The sequence below is a fragment of the Parus major genome, chromosome 1 (assembly GCF_001522545.3).
Source record: "Parus major isolate Abel chromosome 1, Parus_major1.1, whole genome shotgun sequence".
Lineage (NCBI taxonomy): Eukaryota > Metazoa > Chordata > Aves > Passeriformes > Paridae > Parus > Parus major.
Genome location: NC_031768.1, coordinates 103,465,991 through 103,481,265, shown reverse-complemented (window position 1 = coordinate 103,481,265; position 15,275 = coordinate 103,465,991). Strand labels below are relative to the sequence as shown.

General features: G+C 40.0%; 1 long non-coding RNA gene across 2 annotated transcripts; it reads left to right on the top strand.

Moving 5' to 3' along the window:
* Positions 1-10,328: 10,328 nt before the first annotated feature.
* On the top strand, positions 10,329-15,269 carry LOC107210103. 2 transcript variants are annotated; one of them, XR_001523847.2, is made up of 4 exons: positions 10,329-11,037; positions 11,144-11,221; positions 12,609-12,794; positions 13,778-15,269. It is a non-coding gene; the product is annotated as an uncharacterized LOC107210103 (long non-coding RNA). The 2 variants fall into 2 exon arrangements; XR_001523846.2 differs by having other exon boundaries at positions 12,609-15,269.
* The last annotated feature ends 6 nt before the right edge of the window (positions 15,270-15,275 follow it).

Here is a 15,275-nt window from a genome sequence, read left to right as displayed (position 1 = left end):
TAGAGCAGCAATTATGGAGCAAGACCTGACTGAGCTACAGGATGCACAGATCCAGAGTAAAAGACAGGTACTCTCACAAGAGCAGTATGAGTAACATTAAGAGTTAACATGAATCTGCATGTGGAAGACTGAAACAGCATTGGTCAGAATGGCAGACAGGAGTTGGATAACTGATGCCTTCATTGACAAGAATTCTAAAGATTTGAAGCTTATGATAAGATAATAAACATGACAATTTGCAGGTATTTATTGAGACCATTGCACAAGAACGAGGGCCATCAGGAAAAAGGTTTGATATGTTTGATAGTTGATATGAATGTTATTGATGGGTCAAAAAGAAGCCCTGAGTAACAGTCCTGGACATTTCTGAGAGAAAAGATTTTCGTGATCTCAGTGGGATTCATCTGATGAAGCAAAAGAGGGAGAAAAGTAAGGATATAACTGAAAAGTAGACCTTCAAAGTCCTAAATTGCCCCTTCATTTACACATAAATGAAAAGGAGAAAGACAAAGGAGAACACATAGGCACATTGAAGCTAAAGGTGGGTATGAAGTTTGCATTGGGTAAGACTGAAGCATGCCTGTATGTGAATGGAAAAGCTGGAGCATTAGAGGAGAGAGGAAGGAAAGGAGGGAAAACATAGATACAAACTGAAGATAAAACAGATGGCACTGACACAGACATACATGATTAGAGGAGCATGACTCAGGAACTTCACCTGAATCAGGGGAGAAGATAATATAGAATCTTTACAAAGACTGCAAAGCAATCTGGGAGAGGATGGAAACTCAAATGTTTTTTTCAGGGGGCAAGGTGTGTAGAGTTTTTACTGGAATAAATTGTTGAAACTTGTATAAAGAAATCGAGAATAAAGGTGTAGAGGATTCTGAAACAGGATGCAAGCTGGGAAAAATGTGACTGTGATTGTAAGCATAGAATTTCAGATGGAAGAGGAAAACTGTTGGGTCAGGAAGACATCAGAATGGAAATAGGAGAGAAAGTATTTTGCAGCAGGAGGAGACAAGCATGGAGAAGCAGAATTCATTGTAACTCTGCAGTGTATAGACACAAGTGCCTCAAGATGAGCACCAAAAGTGGTTCTAAACTGCAGCTTAGTTGGGCAGACCATGCAATTAGAAAACACATTGAAGGAAATAATGGCAAAAATGAGTGAAATAAAAATAATGCATCAATTTACAAGTTAAAAAAACAAGCAGAAAACCAGATCCATACACAGCATCCAAAAGGAAAAAATCTATTTCAAACCAGAAGCAAAGCCTGAGACTGGATGAAAAATTGTCTGCAATTGCCTGCATGAAAAGATGGGGGAAAAGATCAAGCAAAAAGGCCTGTGGGTGGCTGATCTCAGTATCTTGAGAATAAATACTTTCTTACCATGTCTCCTGCAGAGTGGATAAATTCCACACTACAGATGAATTCTATTAATGCAGAACAGGCATGTGCAATGATTAAATGATTTGTGTGAGGTGACAGAAATCAAATCTAAACACTGACCCCAAGACCCCAGGTCAGACTGTTTGTGAGCTGAACTGTCCCTGAGGTGCAGGCTGAAGTCTGATATCCCCCTGCTCTCTGCAGAGCCTCTCTTTATAGGTGTACTAAGGGAAGAGCATCTTGTGAGGTGAAGATTATGTCTCCAAATATCTTAATATCTTCTCAGTGTTCTGTAAAAAGTATGAACTCTGAAATTGTAGGAACAAAGGCACACCCAGAAATGACTCACTTTTTATCTGCTAACAGTTGGGCAGAGGGGAAAAGCAAACTGCATCCCACCACGTCATAGAGTTTAATGCTCTCCCATAGCACAGAGAAATAAAAAGTAAAAATTCACTACTCCTGAAGCTTCTACCTGTGCTGACAGTTAATTTAGGCCCAATATACATGCTATGCAGTGAATATAAATTCTTATGACATGTCAAGTCAGGAATCCAAGGAAGCCTGGCAATGATATTGAAGCAACACACTGTTTGCATACTGATTTCTGTGGTACCACTCTTTGTTTTGAAAAAACTTATTTATTGAGTTTCACTGGGAACAGAGGTACCATATTCAAAGAAATGAGAAAATCCCACTAAAATCACTAGCTTGTTTATGGTTCATCCTATCACCATACAGAAATTCCTTCTAGGGTTTTGGGCTTTGGATTATGATTTGCAAAATGAAGATTAGGGATAACCTCTTGGCCTCCTTTCAGATATTTGAGATATAAAATATCTCTCCATATAATTTTAGAGATTTTGTAGACTCATTTCACATATAATTTTGTTCTACCAATATCTCACTGAACATTTAGAGACAACATAATTCACTAGATTCTAATTTTTTATTTGAATGATTTTTGAGACTTTTTATCTGCTTCTTAGCTAAGTGCTTCTTTAGCCCCATGTGTTCAGTATTTTGAGAGCTGCTTTTAATAGACCTGCTCTTGCATGCACTTCATCTACAGAACTCCTCCTCAAGAAACCTACAGCACAATAAATAAATAAAAGAACTTCATCTCAGTGTATCTCCTCAGTGGTTTTGCGTGACTTTTACTTCACCTCTTGAACCTCCTCAACACACTGTCAAACTGACTGCTCTCTGCTTATCTGAGATTACTTTCTCTCCACCAAAATGCAGTTCATTACTTTCTTCAATGGAATTCCAAATCTGCTCTCTAATAGATTTCTAATCCTCAGCAAACCCACGCATTACGAAGCAAGCACTGTGCTTGCCATATGGTTAACCTGATTCTCAGTGACCCTGCCACATAATTTTCATTAAAAGCATGAGATTAGGAAAATACCACACCAACAAGAATGTCATTCTCATTTCCTTCATTGTTCTGGGGGGATTCTGATTATCACACACCCTTCAGTCTCTACAGAGAACTGCAGTTGCTTCCCCTCAAAAACCTGTTATTACCTTTAGGTGTATTCAAGGGTGCCATAGACTGAGTCTCAAGCTTAGAGGTGATGGATGCACAGTTCCCTGGACATTGTACTTCACTTGCTTGTAGAAGAATCAATAGATCAATAGATTTGTGATCTAGTACAGCAAGGATGGGACTATAACATGAAGTGTGTTTCCATACTAGCATGCTGTTAAAATAAAAATGGTGTGTTATTTTTATCCCATTTCTGACCATGCAAAACATTCTGACCACTTGTGATCATTAATAATCTTGTGCAGCTTTTCACAGCAACAGAGGACTTCATCAAAATGTCCTTGGAGAATGCCTGCTTATGTAACTCTATATCACCCAACTATATCCCTGTTTCACCAACTGGGGGTTTCTAGCTCACGTCCTGTGACAAGCTGTTCCGAGATCATGCTGAATATTTTTCAGTAGCAGCAACCATTAACCTTCAAAGTACAGGAATTTTGGTGTTGGAAGGAGAATAAAAATACATACACATCAGAGGATGTGTTAAAATCAGTGATTTTTAAGTATCTGATGCAATCCATAAAAAAAATTCTTTAGTATTTATAAGAACTTAAAGTACAAACAAAGGATGTTTAGACTGAGCAAGTTTGAGACTTTTGGGTGAAAGATTTTCTATAAATGTTTTATATATACATTTCCATGTTTTGCATTATGGGAGTTTTGATGATTTATTATGATATGGAGATCTTTTTTTCTTATATGAATTACTTAATATTCATTTTAGAGATATTTCCAAGTGCCAGGTTGTATCAGGCACCTTGGGAATGAGGCCTGCTGAAGACAGACATTTAGAAAGTAACAACCACTCAGGTGGGTGAACATGCTGTTCTTTTCACACTTAAATATACACAACTTGGTGTTTTCAATTAATATCTTCTCTCACCATGGCAGAGCAATTGCCCTTGATGTTCTACATACACTGGAGTTGGGACTGTAACAGTGGTAACCAGTGTGACACAGCCCCAAAAAATGATACAAACACACAATGTTGCTGAGCTTGAGTAAACTCCTCTCTCAGCACTTTTTGAATCATCAGCTATTTATTTCAATATTCTGCATGTCATTGGTGCTTTGGCAGCCCATTTCATTTTCTTTTTAATACTCCTTGTGTATAAACAGCACATATAAAAGTTCTGTTTTGGAACAGTTCATTAATCTTAACTTGTTAAAGTCTGGTGTGGTAAATGCATCATTTGTGTCATGACATCACCCCAACTTGGGAGAGTAAATGCCGTAAGAATTCATATCAAGGTGTTACAAGTCTTGCATTTATATGTTTGACTGATAATTTCACAGTGGAAAAATATGTGGGTCATCACTTTCCAGAGGCACCAGTGTCTGTTTCTATTCCTGGTCAACATCAGAACACATTCCAGTGCCTCCTCGAGTGGTGTTTTCCCTGCTGACACAACTAGACAGACGGAACAGTAAATGTTATTGTGAGACACAGCAATTTCCATGTGGGAGAAAGGCTGATAGGTTTTAAACTATCCTCATTTGGCTTAAAGGAGCCTTCAGTGCTTTTATTATACCCTCTTGATTTAGCTGTTTCTGTTGAAAGGGCAGGCTCTGACCTCCTACGAGAGCTGTAAACAAGCTGCATACAGGTTTTTAAAGATGCTTTTAGTTTGGGAGCATGTATGAAATCCATGTCAGCTGCTTGATTTACCTGTTACTTCAGTGGGTGAAAATCAGCCCCAGACTGTCTGAAGTGGCCCAGTTTCAAATATTAAAGTGAGATTGAAAACTAGCAATGACACATTTTTTTTCTGCACCTTTGAACTGACTATTGATCTCGCTGACTGCAGTGAAGGAGGATCCAGCACTGAAAGCTGGTTATGGAGAAACACTTTCTTAGACAGACAAGAATAATTCTCTGTCCCTCCTTGCTTCATTAACATTTCACTGAACTCAGCTGGGACAAGAGCCTCCAGAGCCCACTTCTCTGAAAAAATGTTGCCTTTCAGAACCTGACATTTCCCAGCTGGAACTGGATCTGTTTCTACCAAATCAAAAAAGCAAGTGTAGCTCTTGGCTATTAAAGCGTAATTTTTTTGATGTGCATCCATCATTCATGCTGGTGACCCAATCCCTGTAAAATCTATGGGAGAGAAGAAAAGAAGACAATTCACACATCTGCTCAGAATTCTTCCACAATGCTCCTTGCACATGAGTTTAAATGTAAAGTATTTGCAGGAAGAACCTGACAAATAATTTAAAGTATGTGAGAGTTGAGAAAACCATGACCTCTTCCACAGAAAATTCATGAAGGCATTAACAGAAAAAGAAACATCCACCATTTACATAATTCATAAATAATTACTTTTTCAGTTCTCTTTTCTGTCCATACACTGCCAGGGAAGGACATGCCATAACCACAACCATGGGTTTTTTCTTTTGTTTAATGTTTTTATCTCTTGTGTTCTTCAGAAGTGACAGTTTTGCAACTAGTGCAGCTAGGTATATCTCACTGAATTCAGCTATGTGATTTACACCAGCAAGGACCTCCAGCTCTACTTCTCTGTCTTTTTAATTCATCAACTTGCACAAAGCATTAATTGACTCACCTACACAACCCCCCCTGAATTATTCACCAGGGTAAGTAAAAGTTACCTGTTTAGTCTGAGTCAGATTTTTGATATGACTTTAATTACAGACTTTTTTCACTTCCAAAGTGTCATTCAGGCACACAACACAGGTTGCCACCTGGCCACAGAGAAGCACGCAGTAGCCTGGGTTCACACCTGTACAATGCTGACAGATTCATTCAGCTGAGCTCCAGAAATACTTCACCTGCAGCCTTTGGTTCCCTTCCTCCTCACTGAGGTGTGTAAGAGCCCCTAATAAGCATCACTGTGAAAAGGAGGTCTTTTATCTAACTTGAGGGAATTATACACTTCTGGGAGTCTCTGAAAACTGTCCTATGAACCTGCAGTAACAAGGAAGCCACAGATAGCAGGGGACTAGAGATTCATGTTCATAAATTGTCAGGCCAGAAGGAGAAACCACACTAAGTAGGCATAGCCCTGCTTGGGTCAGATAACCATCCCTGTCACTAAGCTATCCATGTAATGAGCCCTCTCATCAACACATTTGCCAAAAAAGCACTAAATCACCCCCATCTGTCCCCATCCATCCAGAACTACCTTTGGTGATATTGCTCAGGGAAGAGGATCACTGGATTAACAGGTTATAAAACCAAGAGCTGCTCGGAGAAACTGAAATACGAAGCTGAGCTCCAGACCCTGAGTTGCAAGTGAAGATACTTCATTGAGCCAGGGCAGTTTTAAGATCCCTTGAAGCTAAACTGCCTTTTTTTTAATGTCAGGATATCTCAGAGCTATTTTAAATTGGAGTCTGCCAAAACCTCCAAGGGGCCATTATGACAGAGATCACCAATGAATAAAGATTTCTGGTATGTCCCCTTTATAATACTTGCTGCAGGGTTGTAGGATGAAAATTAAGGACACTATCTCCTTAAAGCTCTCCCACATTTTCTCTGACTTTTCAGATAATATTTCTCTTCTCCAAATCCCTTTATCATTTGATCTCATTTCCCCTGGCTCCTTCCATTGGCCTCACCCCTGGTTTGTTCTACAATTTGCTTCCTTCCCCTCTCATGCTGCCCTCAGCAGCTCCATTTCTCTCTGAAAGCCCTCTCCAGTACTAGATTTCAGCTTTGCCTGGTATGCTTTAGGCCACTGTCAGCTTTCCTCACACTCAAGATTCATCTTTCTTCCTGCTCCCCATGTCTTTCCCCCTCCCCCAGCAAGTGCCATGAGCTGCTGTGAGTTTTCACATGGATTTCCTTCCCCCATGAGCTTCTTCAACATACGACCTGCAGTTCCTTTCACTTTATCCCTAATTAGTTTCAACAACCTGTATTTCCTCTTCCCTGACTGTGTGCATCATCAGATGCTCACTTTATCCATTAGAACATTTTGTCCTCCAAATTATTTTTTCTTTTTTTTCTGTAGTGATCTTCAAAATTATCATTCTTATTGAAACACTCCTTAAAGTCCTACTGTCTCCTGTAATTTCAGTTTTCTTTAATGAATAGGTTTGTGTTGGTATAAACCTTTAATTTACCTGTACTTTTCATATTTCAATGGCCTCAGTTCTATTCAACATAATTTCCAATGAGAAGTGATATTCTGAAGCATGCACTGTATTTACATTTTTCTTTAAATGTAGTATCTCAGCTGTAAAGCTAAGCATGTTTTCCTCTTCCCTTTCACACCAGAGAAACTTTCATTCCCTGTCCTATGATTTGAAAGAACTTTCTCTCTTTTTCTCACTTTTCTCATCACTCCTAGTCTGGATATAGGTGTCCTAGTAAAAAGTTGCCCCAACAGACACCAAATGAGACAGATGTCACACCAGCAAAAAACATAAAATAAAGCAGACAAACCCCTGCTTTGCTAGAAATGTTTAAAAAAAACCCCACAAACAACAAAAAAACCAACAACAACCCAAGCAAACAAACAAAACAAAACAAAACAAAACCAACCAAAGAAACAACAAAAAAAAACCCAAGGAACTCTATTTGTCCATGTATCTTAGCTCTTCCTGAGGCCCCCTCCCAGTTGCAGTGGCAAAATACCTTAGAGTAGTTTCCCAAAAGTCAACACAATGCTGCAGTAATATTTCCTTTCCTTCCTTCAGTGGATTTATTTTGTCAATGATTGTTCCCTGCCTCAGAAAAACAGCTTCATCTCTTTTCTCTAGCTCTTGTGGGGCTGAATCCTGCAGCAGCAGTCCCAGGGAAGTTGGTGGGAGTGCTGACTCTGTTAGAACCAGATGTGTCCCACTGAATAATTATCCAGGGCTGAATGAGTTCCCAGAAGTTGTGTGTGAAAACAAACATCCACATTGAGGGGTTGTTAACCAAAGCAGGAGTCCCACTAAACAACCTTCCCCACTGCCTCCCAACAATGCCCTCACACAATTCTTCAGATAAATATTTCCACTAGAAAAACCTCAAACAGATAGAGATTTCAACAAAGATAAATGGTATTATTAAAAAAGAGATTGGAGCTTCCCAACTTCCCAAACCTTTCCCGACTGTAAGTCAATTTGATCTTGAAACAGAGGTCAGCTGGGTTTTTTCTGCTGTAGAAACACATGCAAACCTTCCTAGTGCAAATGCATTTTCTGAATGAAACATACTTTTAATAAAATTATGCCAGAGATAGGAATATTAATATTGATATAATTGATATTGAGGAGTATTCAGTAACCACAGAATTTAGCAATTTAACCACTAAAGTAGTATCTTATTGATACCTAGTTGCTGCCTTATTGCTGCCAATTTTCCAGCTTATCTTCCACATTTTTTTCTCCAGCCACTGCAGATATATTCTGGGTGAAGACTAGGGGAAGAAATTGCTCTCCTGGTGAAATCAGTCAAGACTTAGTGTCTCATTTAAATAAGTATTTAAAATTTACAATCAAGTGTTAAAGGCAGTCTTCAAATTTTAAAATATTCTTTCTACTAAAAAATAGCATGAACTATGCAAAACCTGAAACAGAAAATGTTTCAAAGATACTGTGCCTAACATCTTAGTGATGATGATGAGCTCACAGGTAGAAAAGGGCACCATTCACCTCTTTTTTCCCCTATTTCTTTTAGGAGATGAAATCCAACTACCCAGAAGAAGAACCCTGTGCCACTGCTGGGATAGAGGAGAATATGGAGCGAGATCTAAAATTCTGGATGTTCATTCAAGGAACAAAATCCCTTTTGCAGCCATTCTGGCCAGGACCTACTCTTTCCCAGGAGTTGAACATTGGTGCACTACAGTTTTGCTCAGGAAAGAGGAACTTTCTACCATTTTCCAAGTGAGGAAGAGAGAAAAAAATACAGTGTTCATTAAAAGACTCCCTCTGGAGCTGTTTCCCAAAAGAGTCTGCTTGCAAATTAATGTCTTTGGGTCTCTTGACTTGCCACCCTGAAACAGACTGGATCTTGTACTGCAAACCAGAAATTCTTTCACAGCTTTAGTAAAGCTGATACAACAAGCCCATTTTGTCAGAAGATCCACGTGGCAAAGGAATAAAGAATTTTTTGTCTTTCTGCTCAACTGGCATTTTTATTACTGTCTTTCCTACAAAGCCCATAAGGTGTATGGGTCTGAGCCTGCCATGGGTTTTGACTCCACTTCAGCAAAGTACATTGGAATCATTAAACACAGATATTTAAACCCACAGAAAACATCTCCAGAAAGCCAATGGGACATTCTGCAACATCAATTACCCTGCCATTGTCAGCTGACTGGCACTCTGTGCCACTTCAAATTTTAATCAAAGCACTTAGATTAAAATTTACAGGAGCTCTTCCATTTTGGTTTGTTGGCATTCTTTTTCTTTGTTTGTTTGTTTATTTTTTGGTTGGTTGGTTGGTTTTTTGTTTGTTGGTTTTGGAGTGCTTGTTTGTTTGTTTGTTTTCCAAAAATCACAATAAAGAAGATAAAAAAGGAAAAAACAACCAAAACAAATTGTACAGGGAAACCCAGATTAGTTGTGCTGACAAAACCAGGTGTGTATTACTCCCAATGCTGTCAGGTACTGCAGTGGAAGGGAGCAGAGGGGTCTTCACCCATCACTAACAAGTGATTGCCTCAGTGAAACTTATAGTGGGACAGGGGTGTTGAAAGTGGAGCTTGGGTTTCAGATGAGACATTATTGATCCTTCTCTGTCTTACCTTGAAAGCAGGGGCTAGGAGTCACACCACCACGGAGATGCAGCTCAGCATGGAAGAATAAAGCTTTGATGTTATCCTGATCAAAGTGCCATCCCAGCCACGGGAAGCATGGCAAAAGGTTGGTCTGATGATCTTGGAGGTCTTTTCCAACCTAAATAATTTTGTGTGGTTCTTTGCAGGCCCTTGGGAGTGGTTGTGACTCAGGTTCATTCTCTGACCTCTTTCTGGGGCAGGCTGGTATAATCCAGCCCTTTATATGCAAGTGACTGAGGGAAAGCACTATAAATATGGCACATCAAAATGTCATTTGCACAGTCACTTTAAACAGATATGTCCTAGTACTCTCTTCCTTCTGTGCAGGAAAGATAATAATCTGTTAAACTTTCTCCCAGAACCGTATTTTAGCATTTTAATTACAGACCCAACACATGCACCAAACACACTCTCACTAAAGGGCACGCCTTAATAAAGTCACTACATTGTGCTGCCGTGACCCGGCAAGGTCGGTGCCTGTGAGGAATCGCCGAGGAGCCCGTTGGCTCCGGGCCAGGACAGCGGGACAGGACCGGACCCTCTGGGGCTGGGGCTGGGGCTGGGCTGGGCTGGGCTGGGCTGGGCTGGGGCTGAGGCTGAGGCTGGGCTTGGGGCTGGGCCTGAGGCTGGGCTTGGGGCTGAGGCCGCGCTGCCGGGGCTGTCGGGACAGAGAGGAGCTGCTGGCACCGACCCGGAGCTGCTGGCACCGATCCGGAGCTGCTGGCACCGATCCGGAGCTGCTGGCACCGATCCGCAGCAGGCTGCCCCACAGGCCAGCACAGCCGAAACGCAGCTCTCGGTTCTGAGGGAGGGCTGGCCGCGGGTGTCCCGGCAAAGGCCGGGCCTGTGCCCCTCCTTTGAGCGCGGTCTCCCTCTGCTGTCCTGCCGCAGCTCTGCGCTGGGGACAAGCAAGGTGACCTCTGAGGGGCAGCCCAACTACAGGACTTGCACAAACACCTTGAAAAAAAATTTTTGCTTGATGCTGTTTAGTTTCACAAGGAAGACTTTAATGTCTGGAAATATCAGTCCCGAGCGCTGGAGGCTTCACGGTGGAAAATAAATAAATAAAGAACAGCTGGGAAATGCATTTTCTCCTTACGGAGCTGCCCAATCGGGTTTCCATTACCAGTAAAAAGTAATAACCAGTAACAGCTTCTTCTCTGAGAGAAGTAACATGAATTTCTAAGCAGCAGCAATGATTCTCTGAAGAAAGTGGAATATGAAAAATGTTCACATCTTTTACCTTTAGATGGGAGGAAAACATGGAGCTAACATCTCACTGAGGCTGGGGAAGTCCTTGCACATCCCTGTATCCACATGCAAGGTATCAGGATTCTGAAGATAGCCCATGAGGTGTGTGGGGCTGGATAGTGTCTCTGAGAAACCTGGATGTTTTAATAAAACCACCCATTTTTATTGGCACAGCTGATTTGATCTTCGTGATTTTTTTCCCTTTCAGACAGCATATGATCAGCCTCTCCAACAGCCTCTTGTTTGCAGACCAGCAGAACTTCTCAGCCAGTCTCAGTTCTGAAAGGTAAAGTGCCAATGCTCTTAGGATCTTGGTTTAATTGGTATTTTTCCAAGGTTTTCATTAGCAAATCCAAAAGTTCATTTCCTTCCATAAACCCATAATGAGTATAATATTCTTGAAGCAGTAAGGTGAGCTCACAGTATGTTGCAGTGTCAATAGTTATTTTTATGTTCTCCATGAATGAGACATAGCAACACTGTCCTGTATGATAAAACACATATTAGATCATGGATTGCACATGTAATCCTACAGTCTCAATGGTTTGCTTTTCCAAACACAAGATAACAATTTTCTGAGTGAGCTGCTTTGAATTCTTGCAGGCACTGCATTAAGTTCTACTGTGATTTAACAGGGGCCAAAATTTGCTCTTATTTGGTTGTGAGTCTTTCAACAGTCAGTGTATGCACGAGGGCACATTCTGCCTCTTTCTACTTAATGTGCACATTACAGTTCAAATCCTTCTCTTAAATGTACTCAGTGTGAGACACACTGAATGATATTTTATTTACATTAGTAGTGGGAGAGGTGTTGAAATTTTCAATATTCCAGTTTTTAATAATGTTGAAAAAGGAATGTCATGTTTCACAGTCAGCACCATTTTTTTTTTTTCTGTGACCTCTAAGTAGAAGTAATTTTCTCCATACAAATTAGGACAGAGACTAGAGGAGAGGGTTAGCATCATTCTGTAGCTTTATGTAGTACCTTGTGCATCCAATTAACTACTGAAATCTGAATGAAGTGGGGGGAGGGGAATAAAAATCTTTCTTTTTCTTCAAAACATTCCCAGTTTGCAATAGACAAGAGCATGGCACTGCCCTGCTGGAGTTACAGTGTAAAGTAATAACCCAGGGTGCAGCGTCAGAGTAGAGAAAAACCTGACCCACACACATTAATTTGGGTATATGGGTCCTGGAGAACAAGGTGTTTTCAAAATCCTTTGCCTTGTTGTGGATGCCCATGGCTCCTTGGCAGAAGTCCAGACCCATGCATTAGCCATCTCAGAACAGCTTCCTCAGGTTTCTAATGCCCAAATAACCTGATAATATTGTGCTCTTTCTGGCACTAAAAAGCCTTCCCTAAAATGATGTCTTTTAATTCAGGTATTGGTTGACTGGTTTAGCAATTCTACTTTTACCTCAGTTTGCACGTAATTCCAGAAAACTAGAAACCAAGAACAGAAGGGCAACAATTACACTGTGTCCCTGATATACACAGACCCAACATCCACACACTCCCAAATTAGTATACTAATGATGTTACTGCTTTAATTAACCATGCTACTGTGCCTGCACTGGACTCTTTCCCAAGAACTGTTCAGGTTACTGCATAAGGCAAGGACACTGATTTTCCTTTAATGCTTTTTTTTTTTTTTTTTCCCCTTTATTGACAGGACTGCCAAGTTCACAGAAGAATCAATAGCCAAGGATATTCACATAGGATAAGATTTACAAAGCATGTTTCACAGACAGTAACAACTGGGACCTCGGAGCACTTACTGGAACCAACAAAATGACAACTGATATGTCCTCCAGTGAATCTATGTTAAGACGTTCTGTCTGCAGTAATTAAAAACTAGGTAATGTCACCTGTGTGAAAAGCCCACCATAAAATCAGCTCCACTTAGGAGTGTAACTTGACATGTTGACTTTTTCCATCAGCAGCTCTGTCCTCTAAGCCAGCCTCTGGCCCTGCTATGCTGAGTAGCACCTTCCTTAACTCATATCAACTCTTATGATCCCTCTTATTTTTCCTATCATCTCCTTCCTTCAGTATTATGTGTGGGATGGTCTGGTAATTCACTCATTACACCTGAGCAAATTACCCCTCAATGAACACACAAAATATTTTTTCACTGTTATTTTTTTCATATATAGATTTAGGAGTAATTACATCTCCCTTTCAGTTCTTTGAGCTTATTTAAGGAAAGTGATCTCGTGCCAGTAACACACCCAAGTTTTCTGTTATGTACTTTTAGCTGTGCTAGATATCACTAAGCACAAGGATTCCCTGGGTATTCATAGTGTACAGTATAAATTAAATTGATTCTACTTCTTCTTATACTCCAGGAACACCTAAACTTCTAACAAAATCAGAACACACATTCACATACAGCCTGAAACAAGTCTTTTTCATGCTTTTTCATACACATATGTGTACTGACTTCATGCAGCAACTTTTATGCAGAGAAATAATGAAGGGAAAAAAAGGAACTAACCTTATCATAGGTTATTGCATGGAAGTATTATAAATATTTTTAATTGCTTGGCTCTCTTCCTTCTCTATCATATTTCCCTCAGGTCTCTGTTCCATGCTCAAGGCCATTATTTGATGGGGGAGGTATAAAGTCATAACAGGCTGATGTAAATTTCCTTTGAGGTGCCTTATATATCACAGATTCCACGAGGGAGATGAAACAGCATTTTGTTCCTGCTCATAAGTAAGGGGTGGAAGAAATGCTTCTTGTGAAGAGAACTAAACTCATGCCTATTTTCTAATTGAGGCTGGTATAGTATATTAGTCTTCAGGTAAATCTCTGATAACACTTATTGCCTTTTGCAGGTAGATCTTTGATAACACTTATTGCCTTTTCCAAGACCCCTTCTGTAAGGATGGCTTGTAATTCTGAGGAGGAAATGAACAACTCCAAAACTGAGGGAGATAAAGAAGATGTCAGTGTCAAGAGTCTTAGACATGGCCTGTCAGCTGAATTTTATGTTTCTGCTAAATTAAAATCAGAAACTCATTACAGAAAATGAAACAAGAAGGTAGTTCAGGCAGTCACTTTTTAAGATCACCATCAGCCTCTGGACAGTTGAGAAGCCTTTTGTCTATCTACTGTAGACACCTGGGTTGCTGGCTTGTAAAGATGCAGATCTACTACTCTTGACAGGGTTGGTGTCAGGACTTTCCTGAGCATGCCAACAAAGCCACTTATTTACCTTTAAAGCTTAATTAAGCTAGGCAAATGATGATAAAAATCTAGGGAGAATACTCACTCCACAAATATTTTAATGGCTTCACCCAGGGAAACAAGATAACACTTAGGTGTGCACATTCCATGTCCAGTATCCATGTCATTTTCACATGCTGCCTTTAGAAATCACCTATTATTTAAGATGCCAGATGACCTTTTAATAAAACACCACTGAAGTGACATTTTAAAATATTTTCAGTTTAACCACTGTCCCTCGCTCTTGCCCAGAAACACATTTTTGCAATTCAACTGGCAACCTGATTTTTTCCTTGCAAGGAATTTCACCATTCACATGAGCAACAAAACAGAACCTGTGCAGATGCCAGTTTTTACAAGTCTATTGTAGACAAGGGAGGCACAGCAGTTCTTTACATCACTTGAAGTTCTATTCCAGAAAGTATTCAGGCTTTGATTCCCTTGCAATTGTCACAATTATGTTCTCAGATGAGCCAGTTCAATTAAATAAACTGGAAGGTGTAAATGGCACTGGTTTTCCTTTAAAACTGGGTGATGAATGGCACTTTTGCTACATCAATAAATGACATTAAAATCATAAAGCAGAGCTTAAAAGGAAGAGAATTTGCTGAAATCCAGCTCTTGTTCACATGTGGACAAGAAGCTGCTTTTACACACAGGTTTTGGTCGCAGCAGTTTAATCAGTAAGGCAACAATATCTTTGCTCAACTAAAGCTATCTTACTTCTGATGGGAAGGATTGTTACCTATTCAACACACATAGAAATAATCACAGTATTTTGCCATCAAAATCAGTGGCAACACTTTATAAGCAGAATAAAACTAAGGATGAGAATGGATTTCAAAATCTAAGTGGGTAGTATCAGCTGAAAAGTAAGAGGGATAGGAACTAAGTCACTTAAAATAGAGAGAACATCAGGGATTGATGAGGAATGAGTTGAAGAGCCAGGAAAGTGTCTCTAGCAGAAGTTGGCAAAAGTGATAATTGAAGTCAAGAAGATAAAATATAGATGTATGTTTCCTGGAGATTGGGTTTCCCAGAATTTTGTGTGCTATTGATTTTTTGTTCACTTAAGTGACATATTTGGTTTTCAAAACTGCTTTCACT